Source organism: Alligator sinensis, unplaced genomic scaffold (assembly GCF_000455745.1).
Source record: "Alligator sinensis unplaced genomic scaffold, ASM45574v1 scaffold199_1, whole genome shotgun sequence".
In the NCBI taxonomy this organism is placed as follows: Eukaryota; Metazoa; Chordata; order Crocodylia; family Alligatoridae; genus Alligator; species Alligator sinensis.
In genome coordinates, this window is record NW_005842008.1 from 1,969,177 (window position 1) to 1,982,714 (window position 13,538).

The window sequence follows — 13,538 nt, forward strand, 5'->3', positions numbered from 1 at the left end:
ACTGTCAGGGCAGCTAGGATCTGGAACTAACTCCCAAGAGAAGTGGTGCTGGCTCCTACCCTGGGGGTCTTTAAGAGAAGGCTGGATGAACACCTTGCTGGGTCATTTGACCCCAGTACTCTTTCCTGCCACGGCAGGGGGGCAGACTTGATGATCTGCTCAGGTCCCTTCTGACCCTACCTACTATGAAACCTTGAACAAATTTGGTCCGAGAACCTTATCTTTCTTTTTTTACTATCCATTAAATACTAAATCTTAAAAATAAAAATCCTAGAAACACCAAATTCTCTCACTAATTACACCTCAGGACAGAACAGCCCATTTCTAGAGCAGACCCTGCTTCCAGGCTTAAATATTTACAAGTCAGAATAGTACATTGTAGGTCTTTTTGGCAAGGGATGATGGATCAGGTTCATGTATATATGGAATGTAGGAAGGCAGGAAAGATATCAGAGTCCCAGCAAGGGTGTGGGGGGGGGCGGAAAAGTGTAGGAAAAGTAAATGAAATATGGAGGTGGAACTGAAGCTGAAAGGCTGAGCAAGTGGCTAAGATGCAAAGAAAATAGAGAAGAATAAGGTAGTGAATAAAAAAAAAACAGAAGGCAGGCAGGGGAAAGAGGTATAATTCAGAATGGGCGATGCAAGACAATTGTTAATAGGGGCAGCAGGGATATAGTGGAAAGATTTCAGATGCAGACAGAAGTGCAGCTTCCTGCTGCAACTCAGTGTTTTACAGGAAGTACTATGAATTATAGCAATACCCCAGACCCAACAGACATTCACTTTTGGATCCCAGGGGCTGGGGGATTCAGCTACAATTTGGAGTAGCTGCAAGTCTGCAGCACCTCTCCCCTAACCTTCCCCCTCTCCATCTCTAAACTAGTGCTCCCAACCCTGGCTCTGTCTTCAGAAAGCAAGCGGGGGGGACGGGACACGGAGTTCAGTCTGGGTTTTTTTTGGCCAGGGCTAGAGGGACCTGGTGGGGGGGAGCATTTAATCCACCCGTCCCATCCGCCAGCACTGAAAAAACCCCAAACCGAACTCACCCTGCTCCCTTCCCCACTTCTATCCCAGAGACAAGAGCCAGGACCAAGGCTGAGCTATGTCAGCCCAGCCCTGCTCCCAGCATGCAGACAGACAGACATTAATGGAGGTGCTCCATTTTGGAGTGTCTTCATCAGAACTGTCTTGTAATCAGGGTTCTGACTGGTGTGGGATGAGGCCCTTCTAAAGCGCTGTTGCACTTGTGTTTGTCATGACTGTAGAGTGCTTTTAGGAGCAAGATCAGATGAAAGTTGTCATTTCTGTCTGTGTCTTCAGTGAAAGAATAGGTGGAGAAGCAGCAAAACAGAATAGGAAACTAGAGAGATGTAGTACTTGATCCACAGCACCAAGTACTCTCATTTACTTCCTTGGACTTTGGGTCTAACCTCAGAGTGTGAAAAGAATGTTACCAGTGAGAGAACCAGACACAGGGCAAAGAGCCATAAAAGAGAACAATGTAAAATGGAGAAAGACAATGGGAATTCAGGAGTTTAAAACTGTGTTTTTGTTTTGTTTTTTTAATTGTTAGTGAAATAAACTGTGTGTATATATGAGGCATGACTGTGGCTGTACGATTGGTAGGAAGTTTATTCTTCTTAAAATATATGCAGCAGAGGGTAAACAACCCCCCCCACCCACAACTATTACCACCTTAAAACAACACTGACCCTATTTTGAATGTGACATGCATTGCTGTTTCCAAGCCCAGGGGTTTTAGATGTATGGATCTGTGTGTTTTCAAAGCATAGAATTTGGCAACATTTCCCATGACTCTAAACAAAATAGTGGATAGCTCTCTTTTTGGATTCTGGTTTTATCTAAAACCTTCTAAAGTACAGACATTTGTGCCTGGTATTTTGCAGTCTCTTGGGGAAGGTCTTCAATCCCATTTATCATCTTTCTACAGCATCCTCACTTTTGTTTGCATAGCTACTCACCTCAAATTGTGGGAGTTTCAAGGTATGATCTCTGCTGGTATTGGTCATGTATTTACATTGTCTCATGAGCTACAAGAATGAAACAAGCAGGGGAGATTTTATACATACATAAAAGAACAGTTTCTCAAATCATATTGGAATTTCTCTTCTTATGAGAAATTTACTAGGGACAGGTCTTAAAGCTATCAGTGGGATTTACACATGTCAAACCTTTCTGTACTGATCCCATCACCTTCACATTGTTATCTTTTTTTTAACAACATTGACATCACCCCCCCTTTAAAGTCAGGCTGACAAGAGGAGGAAGCCCTTTCAAATCCTAACAAAGAACTAAAGTCTGGAGTTAGGAATGGGACCGGATTTTTTACCTGTTGATACAAACCACAACTACCAGATCACAAGATCCTTGCAAGTGAAACAACATAAGCAAAATTACTTTTGGAAGGTGACATGTACAAGGGAAATAAAGGGCTTGCGAGCCCCTGTGGCTCTCCGAGTCATGCTAAAGAAGGCCTATATTTTTAAACATCCTTTTTCCATTAATTTTGTTACATTAGAAATTCAAACCGTGTCCACCCTGGAAGATTTTATAGAAACTGGAGAACTAATGAACATAAAATTCAAGATGTGAAAGCCGAGTTACTGAGAGAGGAAGAGATATTTAGTCAAACTGCATTAAACTCTCCATTTGCAATTGTTAATATTTATTAAAAAACAAACAAACAACCCCCCCCCCCAAAAACATACAACTAGATTTCATAGACATTAGGGCTGGAAGGGACCTCGGAAGATCATCGAGTCCAGCCCCCTGCCCAAACGGCAGGAAGTCAGCTGGGGTCATAGGATCAAATAGCTAAGTAACATTTAAAAAGAAGCCTTTGTTAAACAATCAGTATACCTAGGTCTCCAATTAAGACAGGTGTTCATAGTACAACTGATTGGAGAAATCCAGAGAGTCAGGAAAACCGAGGAAGACCAGACTTGTAATTTCTGACATTTCCAGGGTAGAGTGGGAAGTAGTGAGAGAGAGGAGGAATGGACATGAAGTATATACAGGGAAGGTCTACACGTGGTTTAATATGCAGTAGACTTTTTTCCGGTGCATTAAAGTGTCATGTAAAAAACTGTGACATTACTCTAATGCACATTAAAATAGTCTACTGCACATTAGGTATCACTAAAAAACATGCAAGTACACCAATAGTGCAGTCTAATGCGCATTAATTTAGTACCCGACATTGGAGGTACTAAATTTAATGTGCATTGAAAAGACGCATTAATGATTGTATAGATATGCCTACAGAAACTCGATGAAGTATTTAAAAAAATTCTCAGGTCACCTTTAAAGCTTATTAAAGAAAGCATCTCATAGATACATACGTACACAATGACTCTGTCACAGGCAGGGTCCTACAGGAGGGCCGTGATCTCCTTAAGGCCCCCTTCCCGTGCCAAGTTGGCCCAAGGGCACCCTCAGTTTCTTGCCCGCCACGTCTTTGATGTTGAAATATGTTAAGGGAGGCTGCCTTTTACGCCCTCTTGGTCACTTCGATGGATCCTACAACCCCGTGGTTTCCCAGACCCCTTGTGGGTCCCGTTCTGCAAGTGGTGCTGTAGGGGTACCCTAGCCTTGGGGTGGTAGGAGCCGGCTCCTACCACCCCAATACCACGCCCCAAGCCTCACAGAGGGAATGGACATTGCTCTGTCCGGGTCTATACTCTCTCTGGTGCTCGGGCCCTCCGTGGCCCTGTCTCTCTCCGTGCCCTTTCTCTGGGACCTTCTCCACAATGCTGCCCCTCCTCAGTATTGCCGCCCTCCTCTGGGGGCTCTTCTACTATGCTGCCCCTCCTCAGTATTGCCGCCCTCCTCTGGGGGCTCTTCTACTACGCTGCCCCTCTCTAGGGGCTTCCCTGTAAAGCCGCCCTCTTCTGGGGCTCTTCTACCATGCCGCCCCTTCTCTGGGCTCTTCTGCAGTGCCGCTCTCTCTCGGGGCTTCCTCAGTAACGCTGCCCCCTTCTCTGGGGTTCACCGCTATGCTGCCCCCTTCTCTGGGGTTCACCGCTATGCTGCCCCCTTCTCTGGGGCTGGGGTCTATGCACCCCAAATACTGCGCCCTCACTGGCACTGGGGCCCTCACGCTACTGTGGGTCCCCTATGAGGCCTCCTCCAACCCCTAACAGCCTCACCCAAACCACCGGCGATAAACAACACAAAACACAAGCCCCTAGGCTATAACATAACTTAAAGCCGCCCGGCTAAAACCACGCTGCTCAAACATCCTAGAGCTGCCATCCTTTGCCCAGCTTGAGCTGTACCTGCAGTCAGGCTTCTTCTCGCATCTTTGCTCAGAGAGCTCCTTCCTCTCTAGCTGCTGGCAGGGAACTGCCTCTGGCCTCAGCCCCTAGGGTTTATAAGAGCCAGGCCCTGCCCCTTACAGTCAGCTGACCGCTGGCAGGTGTGGGTTGCTTGCTGACTCCAGTTGCCCTGGCAACCAACAGCTGGGCTCCTTATTCACTGCTAGGGCTCTGTCCCTAGCAGTTTCTCTGTGACAGACTCCTATCCAAACATTCACTAGCATTCCTCAAAATATACACTGTGGTTATCTTATAAAGCTAGAACATTTTGTGCCAGAGACCCAAAAGGAATGATGTGTGGCCAGGCCAAGATCACTGCCATCATGCCCAACTTTTAGGTACCAAGCTCCTACAAAATGTGGAATGTAGGAAACTGATGAAGCACCTCAAGTTCCCTATATAGTACTGAGGAGAGTTAGGTGCCTAGGAATTAGCTGTTGTGAATCCCATAAGCAGAGCAGGGATATGGCTAAGCTAACAGATAGGAAATCTTGAAGATTGAGGGACATGAAATTCTCTCTGTCCCCCAGATTTAAGCACCTATCTGCAGCCTATTTAAAACTGGGATCAATAGCTTGAAACTCCCTTCTAGACTTTGGTGCCTACAGACCACTTCAGTTGCATGTTAAATGCTTAAGGACATGATTTTTGCAAATTGGCTTCTATTCCATTCAGGAGAACACAAAACAGCAGACTCTCCCTATGCCTGAAGAAGGGTGTTTGTGCTTGTGACAGGATGGGGTCCTCAAGGGTGGCTGTGTTCTCCTAAGGCCCCTCGACTGTGTCAATTTGGCCTGCTGGGCGCACTCAGTTCTTGCCCACCACATCTTTGATGGAAATATGATCTTTAAGTCCTCTTGGACATGGTTTGGTGGACTCTCTGACCCCCATGGGTTCCCAGACCCCTTGTAGGTCCTGTCTCACAATGGGCGCTTCGGGGACACCCTAGCCTTATGGGCTATATGCATGGCTCCAGCCACCCCTTTACTACACCCCAAGCCTCACAAATGGTACTGGCATTGTCTTGCCTAGACCTCATTATAGTTCAGCCCCTTGTCCTCACTGGGCTCGCCGCAGCCCTGTCTCTGCGCCCCTTGGCACTGGGCTCGCTGCAGCCCTGTCTCTGCGCCCCTTGGCACTGGGGTCTGTACCCCCCAAAATACCACACCCTCTCTGGCACCAGAGTCCCCATGCTGCAGTGGGCCCCCAATGAGGCCTCCTCCTTCCCCAAACAGCCTCACCCAAACCACTGGTCTTATAAAACAGCAAACAAAACATAAGCCCCAGGCTCTAACATAACACAAGCTATACAAGATGTGCTCAGCCCCTTTTTATTACCCGAAGCAGAACTTAGTCAGACCTCTTCCCTTCACTTCACTTGCTCTACAGCAGGCTCTTTCTCCCTTGACCATCAGCAGAGCACCAACTTCTAGTACCCCACCCTGGGGTTTATATGGGCCCACAGCACTGCCCCTTCCCGCCAGCTGACCAGGTGCAGGTGCAGGCAAATTTCCTCATTAGCTAGCTGCCATGGCAACCTGCACCTGGGCTCCTGTCTGGCTCTTTGGGCTCTCCCCAGGCAGTTACTGCTCTTTTAGGAGCAGGCACCTAAGTGCCCTGCATCAGTGCCCAAAAGTTTGCAAAGAATGTTTTTTCCAACTATTTAGTTGGTCTAATAAAAGATATCACATTTATCCAAATAACCTTATCTGCCTAAGGACATGCCTATACTGTGGCAGTGGCAATATGCCCCAACTGCACCATTCCTGAGCATGTCCCACACCCCTGTGCCTGGGTGAATGTTTCACACCTGGAAATATGCCAGTGAAGCTGCTCAAGATTGCCCCAAACAGTCTCCATGGTATATTTCTATTTTTGCAGCATATATGTAAATGTAGGTGGGCAGTGTATGCTCAGGATAGCCTGGTCAGGTCTTCCAATGCTGTGGTTTGTGTTTCAAGTCCAGCTGGTGTAAATTGGCATAGTTCCATTTGGCTCCAGGAAAGCTAAATGGATTTACATCACTTGAGAAGCTAACTCTAACCACTAAGATCCAGACTGCAAGAGAATACCACTATCAGGAAAAAACCTTGATGGATAAACATAGGGCAAGTATACTGGCTTCTGATATACTACTCAGGAATGAAATACTAACATTTAGACTACAGCATATTTTAATTCTAGACTCTGAGTAGCTGTGTAAACCCTAGTAGCATTGGTTTCCCAGGTGTCATTGCAATGTTTTCTACTATTTTGGGCTGTGTGGGTTCTCTGCAAAACCCTAATGCTCACAGAAAATAGTCACGAACAGTGGGAATTGCTTCATGTCAGTACAAAACCATAATGCAAACCAGAGTTACTTAAAACAAGGTCCAGAACCATGCTACAAACTAACTTAAAAGGCTTACTGATCTTTTCACAAAACCAAGCCATCTTTTGAGATGATGATGATGAACCAATAAAGTAGGTGAATTCTATACGGTTTGGAGGTTTTGTGCATATTTTACAAAGCTCTGATAATCTCTCTCACTTCCACCATGCAAGAAAAAATGGGATTCTGGTAAGGATACAGGACTAGGAGTCAGGAGACCTGGATTATACCTTGACTCTGGTATATGCTCCTTGTGAGACCATACATAAAGTCAATCAATCATCCTTTGCTTCAAAATTCTTATCAATATTTCCTAATTCGTGGGACAGAGGGTCTGAGGCTTGTTTATTTATCGGATTATCTGGTGGAAGGTGCTGAAGATGTACAAACTAATACCTTCTTTATTGTGGGGAAGAACATTTCTTGCTGCCATAGATGAACCAATTTTCCCTGTTTAACAGCAGCATGCATAATTAGATCACAGAGTCAAATCTATTTTAGGAAATGACTGATTTTAAATGTCCTGCAAATTTCCAGGAACTGTAATTTTATCATATGATTTTAGCTTGAATTGTCATGTTTTTATGAATAAGAGCTAAAAAAATAGTATAGATTTCCCTAGCAACATGACTGGGTGCTAAATAATGGGGTAGTAGCTGGGCATTACAACCTATGCTATGATTATTCTAGTGTGAGTCATAACTTCCTTTTCCTACCAGTTTTGTTCCATTTTCAGATTAAATGGAAAACTTTTGGCTAGATAATGTTCAACTAGAGATATCATTAGACTAGGAAGAATTCTGCATCTAGACTGTCAGAGATTTACAAATAGAAGGTTTCAATATAATTTGCCTTCTTGAGAACTGCTGGGTCTGGTAGTTGATAGTGCGCTTATTTATGCTCTGTCAGCTACACTGGATGCATTTAGTTTACTAAATATACATCAAGGCCATAAGCCATAAAATAGTATAATCATCCTAACTGAGGGATGGTCAATTGCCTCAGTTTCTGTCAAACCACTTGAAGATGTGAGGCAGTGTCTGTGACTGTCTAATGCAGGTCTGTTGAAAGAAAAAACTCAGAAAAAAAAGAAGCTGCTTTGGAGCTGCAGCAGCAGGCATTCACCCCAACCCAACCACCCCCCTTGGCGACCATGCATATGAAATGAGTTATAAACCATTAAAGACTTACTGAAGTCTTTAAAGACTTGCTAAAGGCTAAAGGCCCTGGGAGGTTCATGCATGGAGAAGTTTTGCAGATTGCCTGCTTGCTGCTGGGGGTGGGTAGGGTTGTTTAGTCTTTTTTCTTACAAGAAATGCTGGCTGCACCGTACCCAAGCTAGCACTTAACTAGCATTCAACCTCCCTCCCTCTGATAACAGTCTACCCTGCAACTCTTTGCAACTCTTTCCAGTAATGCCATGACTCCATAAACCCCGTCCCACACAAGCACAGCATCCCCATCCTGAGGCAGGCACGGTCTCCGAAAACTAACCCAACCACCCACCCCAAAGAAAACATGACACATATATAGAGCAAAAATAAAACACTTTACTGAAAATGCTGCAGCTTAACAATAACTATATACAACTTAGCAATATAAAATATATACAAAATGTAAAAAAAAATTAAAAAGCTGAAGATATTTCACTCTACTCTCCTCTTCACTATCTTCATTCATTACTGGGCTGGTTGCCACCCACTGCGAGTTCCTCCCGTGAAAGTTTTCTGTGAGGAGGGGGAAAAAAAAAAGAAGGGGAAGAGGAGTGGGGTTTGGGGCACATTCGAAAAAACAGACTTTTGCCCTTCCACCCCCTCCACACACACACACAATGTCGGTGGGACATACTACCTACATATCACCTGGGATGTTGCTTAACCTGGGCGTCAGGTCTGGCAGGCAGCGTCCTGCCCCTGGACTTTTGGTCATGGTTCTGACATGGAATGTGATGAAGTTCAGAAGGTTTGCAATATTGAAGGAAGTCATGTAATCACTCGCTCCAAAGTTTCAAACTACTTGCAAAAAACTTACCATTATGGTGATGCTGCAGCTGTCATCGGGAGCTATGTCCACTGTAGTGGCAGCACATGACGTGGGGTGCGGGGGTTGCAGGTGGAGGCTACATGGGGGGACAGGACAGGAGGGTACATGGGCGGTGGGGAGGACATACATTATAGGTGGCGGGGGGGGTGTGGAAAAATTAAAAGGGGGTAGAAAATTAAGGGATTATTGGCCTCCCCTATTTTAAAATAATAATTGGTCTGAGTGGACCTGTCCCGACCTAAACTGCGTGCTGTGAGGGAGGAGTGAGGAGTGAAGGAGGGCAAAAAAGAACACACAGCAGCATCTACTGGCTAAAGACTGGAACACAGTGCCCCCTCATGGTGAAGGGGATTCATTAGACGTCTTTGGAGTCCCTGGCTGTTGGCACAAACAAATCCACAGTTGGAACGGTGTAACTGGAAAGCACAGCAAATTAACACATCTCCGAGTAGTGTTAGTTTAAGGTGCTAAATGGACTTTAGAGTGACAGAAAATCCCAGGTTGTGCAAACACAAATGCAGCTGCATCAACATAAACAGGAAATATTATTTTGTCTACATACGCCTTACAACTAGGGCCTGAGCCAGTCTACAAGTTTATAGATGCTTGCAGTAGCCTGTTTACATTTATCATCATGACAATATCAGTGCTCACCAATGTTTCTTGAATGCTGCCTGACTGCTCTTGGAAATGGGTGTAGCTTGTAGAAACAAAAGAATGATGGGGTGAAACAAGAAAAATGGCTGGAATCATTAGTTTGACACTAAATCCTAGAATTCCATTGCCTTTTGTTACGCGCACACACACACACACACACACACAGAGCGCCAGGAAAAAAAACAACAGAAAAAATGTAGCATGGCAGTGGAACAAAGCTTTAGGGATGTGTGACTAGAATAACAGAATCAATAAAACAAAACAGAAATATTTAATCTGCCATAAAGCTAAAGCTTCTGGGCTCCTTATTCCCTAAGGCAGTCTGTGTGGTAGGGTTAAAACAGTCATAAACACCAGAATGCCAACATTCCCAAAAATTCTGTTTCATCATAAGTTCATCGAAACGAGATGTTACTGAGGAACTTTTCAGCTTCACCAAGTCAGCATCTTCCAATTAACATGTGTTTCATTGGAAAATTACTAAATTACTTTAATCAGCATCTTCTACAGACATACCTTAAGTCAGAAAGATGGTAGGAGATTTGGGAAATTGAGGAAGAAATAATTTCTGTGGGCAGTTCTCAGTACTGCTTGCTATAGGGTTTAGTGCATGTTCTTCTAGTTAACTCATACTGGCCACTGTTGGAGGCAGGAAACAGGAAATACAGTACTGATCTGATATGATGATTCAAAAGATACTGGATGTAAGAAAGACTCATCAGCTTATCCATAATATTTACTTGATTAGTTAGGCCAGTCTACACTAGGCAACATAGCTATTGCTGATAACAACTGTCAGCAGTATATTGCCCTGAACCTGTACTGAAACTGTTTAAGTAGCAGTACAGGCTGGTGCTCCAAACTTTTTAAATGTACAACCACAGACATTGTATAAAACAGGGTTTAGTTGCTTTGTTTTTGGTAATACAGCATTTACTCAAATTCAAGACAAGTTTTTTCCTCCATTCAACATGGGGAAAAAAGCCCCTTGTCTTAGATATGAGTACAGGTTTCCCTCACCAACCACGGTTTTGCCAACCATGGTTTTGAGTATCCACAGTTAATATTCTGTATACCATTTTGGCTACAATGGTATACAGGTTTGAGTAACCACAGTTTTCCATGGCCATGCATCGGCTTGCCAACTCCCTGGCCCTGCTTGTAACTCTCCTTCCCCTGCTGCCATACAGCCCCTGCTCCCCCAGTCGGAGGTGGCCCCCAGTCCTGCTGGAGGTGTGTGCAGTGGTGGGCAGCTGCTCTACCCACCATGGCAGGGAACAGCAGGCCTGCTTGCTGCTGTTCCCTTCTGTCCTGCTTCCCTCCCCCATGACCCAGCATGGCAGGGAGCAGAGAAGCCACGTGGGGATCTCCTCACCTGCCACTGCTCACCCCATGCTGCCCTGGTGATGCACCTCCTGTGCCTGCTGCTGGTTTGAGGGGCACAGCCCTGCGCCACTGCCCTCAGTGCAGCCCTGCGTGCAGGAGGTGTATCGCCAGAGTAACGCGGGGCGAGCAGCGGCAGACGAAGAGATCCCTGCATGGCTTCTCTGCTCCCTGCCATTCTGGGCTGTGGGGGAGGGAAGCAGGGCAGCAGGTCCTACAACCCAGCCCTGCCAGGGCCCCATCTATGGGTTGCTAACCAGCCAATCATGTGCCACCGGAGGTAGATACAAAACACCGCCATTCAGATGGGTGGGGGCGGGGAAGTGCCGCTGTGTACTGTGCGGGCCAGCCGGCACATCTCACCCCCCACCTCATCTTCCTTTCCCCTGTCCCCCTCACCCAGATAAGAGGCGAATGTGCTGGAGCAGATGCTGCCACTGCACCCTGGGTGCACTCCGTCCTTGCCTGCTGATGCGTATGCCCTATAACCTGTCTAAGTAACCTTAGGGGTACGCCTACGTCCAGTTGACCATCCTACATACTAAAGATAAGTAAAAATTATTTTTATACACTATACTGTACAGTATTCAAGTCCCTAACACCATTTTCCCCATAAGCCTTTAGTTTTACCAACCATGGTTTTGCCAACCACAGGAACTTTCTGGAACCTAACCCCCATGATTGGTGAGGGAAATCTGTACAAGCAGGATGGGGAGTGGAGCAGAGGTCCTGGTTCCAGCTCCAAGCCATAACCAACTCTCCTTCTACCACTGCTCCCCACACCTTTGTTCCCCACCACCATTGCCCCAACACCATTTCTGCCCCACCCTCACTGTTACTTCCACTTACCTTCCAGTCACAGCTCTGGCTCTGGCTCCATTCTGGGGTAGGGATCACAGAGCATGTGCTGCCTCCAGCCTCAGCCTAGCCACTCAAGGTGCAGACAGAAGTGCAGCTTCGTGTTGTAACTCATGGTGCTTTGCAGGGAGCACCATGAGTTACAGTGATCTCCTGGACGCAACGGAGGTTTGCTGTCGGGTCCTGGGGGTTGGGGGATTAAGCTGCAGTTTAGAGTGGCTGCAAATCTCTCTTTCCTAGCCCCGCCCCCCCTCCCAGCCCAGTGTGGGGGGGAGGGGGAGACTCCAATCCACCTGCCCACCCTCCAGTACTGGTTTGGCAACCCCCAGAATGAGCTCCCTCCATTCCCTTCTCCACCCCCCCATTCTGAAAACAGCGCTGGGAGCTGAAAGTGGTCTGCTTTAGAGTGCCTGCATCTGAACCTTCATGTAGAGGGTAGAGTGCTTTCAGTGGCTGATAGTGCAATAAAATCTCACTTCTGTCAGTGCTCTCAGAGCCTGGGATGGGGCCAGAGATGCTGCTGCCACAACAGTTGTTTCATGGCTGGGCTAGGGCTGGAGCCAGCATGTGCTGTATTTCCTGTGCTGTATTTCCAGAGTGGGACCCCAGCCAGAGCCATTGCTGTAACAAGAAGGTAAAAGGAAATGGTAGGGGAGCTGGAAGCAGGAGGGAGGAAGTGCAGGGGGCAGGCATGAGGGAGAAGCAAGGGGGGGATAGGTGCCAGGGGTGCAGACACCACATGGAGGGACAGGCATTAGGGGGCACAAGTATAGAGGGCAGGTTGAAGGGGAGGCAAGTGGCAGAGAGCACAGGCACTAGAGGGCAGGCAGGGGGGCAACTGGCAGGGGACAACATGCTGGGGGTGTAGGCACTGTGGCAGGCAGCAGAGGGGCAGTGTGGGGGGGTAAGTTGCAGGAGGGCAGGCAGCACTGCAGGGTGGGGAAGTGTGGGCATGTAGGCACGAGGGGTCAGGCATAGGGAAGTTAGGCAGTCATGGGGCAAGTTGCAGGGGGAACAGGTGGCAAGGGGCAGGAGTCAGGCCACTTGGCTCCCCTGCTGCCTATCTCCCTGCTGCTGATGCCCAACCATAGCAGTGAGGGAGGGATAAATTTAAGACAACCCTTCAATAATTACATTCTAGACATGGAAAACAATCACAAGTTTATGTTTTCCATGTCTGGAATATAATTATGGAGGGGGGTGGTCATTTTAAATTTACCATTATCTTGGATTTAGGTAAATACAGTACATACACACTTTAGGAGGTGGAATATACCATGGTTAAAGAAGAAGATTGAATGAATAAGAACCTTGATCCTGCTTTAAAGAAAAGAGACTTTGTTCCCTTTTGTCTCTATTTTCTGCTGCACTCTATTTCTCTTCTTGTAGTACCACCAGTGTCAATGAAAGCAATGAATGAAGTAATGAAAATAATAAAAGTTCCCTTAAGTTTGAAGAAAGCAGGCAGTTTTAATTGCATGTCTACTAGCACACACCACAAAGAGCAACAGTGAAACAAAGAAGGGAGAAAAGATACCATCATGAGATGGTTTTTACCCATGATGAAAGAGTACGGGAAGAGCAGCTGTAAAAGTCTTCATGGCATGGGCGACTGATGCCACCTGAGTCAGGGAGGGCACGTGCCCACTTCCCCCCCCAGAGGCCAGTCAGTGACTGGGGGGGGACTAGCACACACCACAAAGAGCAACAGTGAAACAAAGAAGGGAGAAAAGATACCATCATGAGATGGTTTTTACCCATGATGAAAGAGTACGGGAAGAGCAGCTGTAAAAGTCTTCATGGCATGGGCGACTGATGCCACCTGAGTCAGGGAGGGCACGTGCCCACTTCCCCCCCCAGAGGCCAGTCAGTGACTGGGGGGGGGGGCC

The 13,538-nt window shown here is 46.7% G+C and overlaps 1 protein-coding gene across 4 annotated transcripts in view; it reads right to left on the reverse strand.

The window, feature by feature from the left end:
- Positions 1 to 13,538, reverse strand: part of BCAR3 (BCAR3, NSP family adaptor protein) — a 167,854-nt gene that overhangs the window by 101,592 nt on the left and 52,724 nt on the right. The window contains exon 1 of one of the 4 annotated variants that reach the window (XM_006021841.3): positions 5,698 to 5,737. The exons of 1 other annotated variant lie outside the window; for it this stretch is intronic. The gene's annotated coding sequence lies outside the window, so the exon portion shown is untranslated. Of the gene's footprint in view, positions 1 to 1,982; positions 2,011 to 5,675; positions 5,752 to 13,538 lie in introns of those variants that run through there. 2 more of the 4 variants (XM_014519089.2, XM_006021840.3) reach the window with 2 other exon arrangements.